General features: G+C 39.4%; 1 pseudogene; it reads left to right on the forward strand.

Annotated features, from left to right (window-relative positions):
• Positions 1-1,725: 1,725 nt before the first annotated feature.
• On the forward strand, positions 1,726-2,656 carry LOC119877732 (annotated as a pseudogene).
• The last annotated feature ends 224 nt before the right edge of the window (positions 2,657-2,880 follow it).

Consider the following 2,880-nt stretch of genomic DNA (forward strand, 5'->3'; position numbering starts at 1 on the left):
ATCTCAGGCCGAATTCGTAGGTTTTCAGGATGATTTGAAGGTTATCTAGGTAATTTGGTGGGGACAGGTGACTTGGGGACCCTACTCTTCCGCCGTCTTGCCCTCCTCCTCTGGGTATCTTTTTTGCTTCACAAATTCTATGCTTATATTACTTGACATTTTAAAATATAGTCCATTTTTTACTTTTTTATACTTTTGTATGTGCTAAAATGTCTTAAGTGTAGTGGATATTTTAATATTTCAGTAAATCCATATTCCTGTAACAATGTATTGTGCTTAGCAGGCAACTAGTAAATGTTTAGTGATTGATTACAGATGGTTATGATAAAGAACAAAATAAATGATATCGCAAATTTACAATAATATGCTAATTGAGTCATGAATGTAGTGCAAAAGGAATTAGAGAAGATGGAAATATGAAGAGAGGGATTTCTATGGAATATAGGATTTATAACCAACTGCAGATGAGGGAAAAGATGGTGAATATGGTAGCAGTCCAATGCAGAAAATACCAACATATGGTGGACTTTACTACATTCTGAGGTGGTTGTGTTATGAAATCATAGAAATGTTAGACTTGGAAAAATTACTTAACATCAGTCACCTCAGCCCCCTTTATTTTGTAGATGATGAAACCGAGTTCAAAAGTGAATCAGGGGATCTCTGCATGGCTCAGCGGTTTGGCACCTGCCTTTAGCCCAGGGCATGATCCTGGAGTCCCGGGATCAAGTTCCACATCAGGCTCCCTGCATGGAGTCTGCTTCTCCTCTGCCTGCATCTCTGCCTCTCTCTCTCTCTCTCATGAATAAATAAAATCCTTAAAAAAAAAAAAAGAAGTGAATCAAGTTGCAGAAGGGGTGGGAGAAAGAACTTAAGTTTCCACAGACTTAGGGCTAGGATCTGATCACAGCTTTTCTGATTCCAAGTGCTATGTTCTTCTGGCCATTCCATGAACCATGAAAAGTGAACATGACACGGGCAATGATCAACAAGTACAAATCACATAGAATCTTTTTTTCTATGTCGCATTATCTCAACTGCGTTTAGATTCTGCCAGCAAAATCTCTCTTCTGGCTTGTTCTTACTTTATTATATGCTTTCATAGCTGAAGCTCTGTGATCACTTCCACTCCTTGAGATGTGCTACAATAGCTGGATACCTTTAGAGTTTCTACATTATCTTTTCTCTTGAGGAGGAAAAGTTGACTATAATTTGATCAATTGCAAAAGCATGAGGCTAAACATAAGAGAGCATTAATAGGATTGACAGCATTGCATATAGATGGCAAACAAAGGGGTAAGGAAAATGAAGAGCATCATAAATTGCCTGAGTTTTGAGAAACTCCATGGGCAGGAGTAACAAACTGTGAGGGAGAAATCAATGAGCTCATGTCATTTCTTCTTTCTTCTCCTATGTTATTCCAGGGCATTCTGGTTTGCCTCTCAATAACCCTTCTGATTCAGCAGAAAGTTTTGCTTAATCTTCTCATATCAAAATCTAGGGAATTTTAAGGAGACTAGGGAGTTGGAAGCAGTGCTTTGTAAAAGTGAGTTACTGCCTATTTTCTGCAACTACAGTTTAAGGGATTATATTAGATGTGTTTTGACTTTGTGAAGTAAAATTTATGATATGAAATTCACGCAGTCAGTGATTCCCCACAAAGTTGATTTTCTCTTTACTCCCCTTTTTCAGGTAAAATTAGTGTCACCTCTGCTTGCAGAGGCAATGGATGGAGCCAACGAATCTGTGGTATCTGAGTTTGTGTTCCTGGGACTCTCCAATTCATGGGAGATCCAGCTTCTTCTTTTCCTCATTTTCTCTGTGTTCTACATGGCAAGCCTAATGGGAAACCTCCTTATCATGTTCTCTGTGAGAGTTGACCTTACATTGCACTCTCCTATGTACTTCCAGCTGGCAAACCTCTCCTTTCTTGATGTGGGGATTTGCTCTATTGCAGCCCCCAAAATGGTTTATGACCTTTTCAGAAAACACAAAACCATCTCTTTTGGAGGTTGTATACCTTCTTTATTCATGCTATTGGGGGTCAGAAAAGGTGCTGCTCATTGCCATGGCCTTTGACAGATATGTTGCCATATGTAAGCCTCTGCACTACCTGACCATCATGAGCCCATGAACGTGCATTTTGATTTTGGTGGCAGCCTTGGTTCTCGGCCTCATTCACTCCGTGGCCCAACTGGCTTTTGTTGTAGACTTGCCCTTCTGTGGTCCTAATGTATTGGACAGCTTTTATTGTGACCTTCCTCAACTCATTAAACTTGCTTGCACGGAGACCAATAGATTGGAGTTCATGGTCACAGCCAACAGTGGACTCATCTCTGTGGGTTCCTTCTTTATACTGATTATTTCTTACATCATCATTCTGACCATAGTATGGAAGCACTCTTCAGGTGGGTTATCCAAGCCCCTCTCCACTTTGTCAGCTCATGTCACTGTGGTGGTTTTATTCTTTGGGCCATTAATCTTCTTCTACACATGGCCCTTTCTCTCATCACACTTGGACAAATTTCTTGCTATCTTTGATGCAGTTCTCACCTCTTTTCTGAATCCGGTCATCTACACATTCAGGAACAAAGAGATGAAGGTGGCAATGAAAAAACTCTGTCATCAGCTTGTGAATTACAGGAAGATACTCTGAAGATACTCTAAATACTCTAAAGATAAAAAAAATCTGAGCTCTACACTCAATAATCACAGAAAAAAGAAAGTGATCAACATTTTATATCCCTATTAATTTTATGTACTAGGTTACATTTAGGCAACAACCATGTCTATGTGTATCTCTGAGTACCCTAATTAATGATAAAGGGAGCTAATGTTAGGACTTCTGTGTTTCAGAACCCTATGCTGGATGTTTTATAT

This window comes from Canis lupus, chromosome 30 (assembly GCF_011100685.1).
Source record: "Canis lupus familiaris isolate Mischka breed German Shepherd chromosome 30, alternate assembly UU_Cfam_GSD_1.0, whole genome shotgun sequence".
Taxonomy (NCBI): Eukaryota; Metazoa; Chordata; class Mammalia; order Carnivora; family Canidae; genus Canis; species Canis lupus.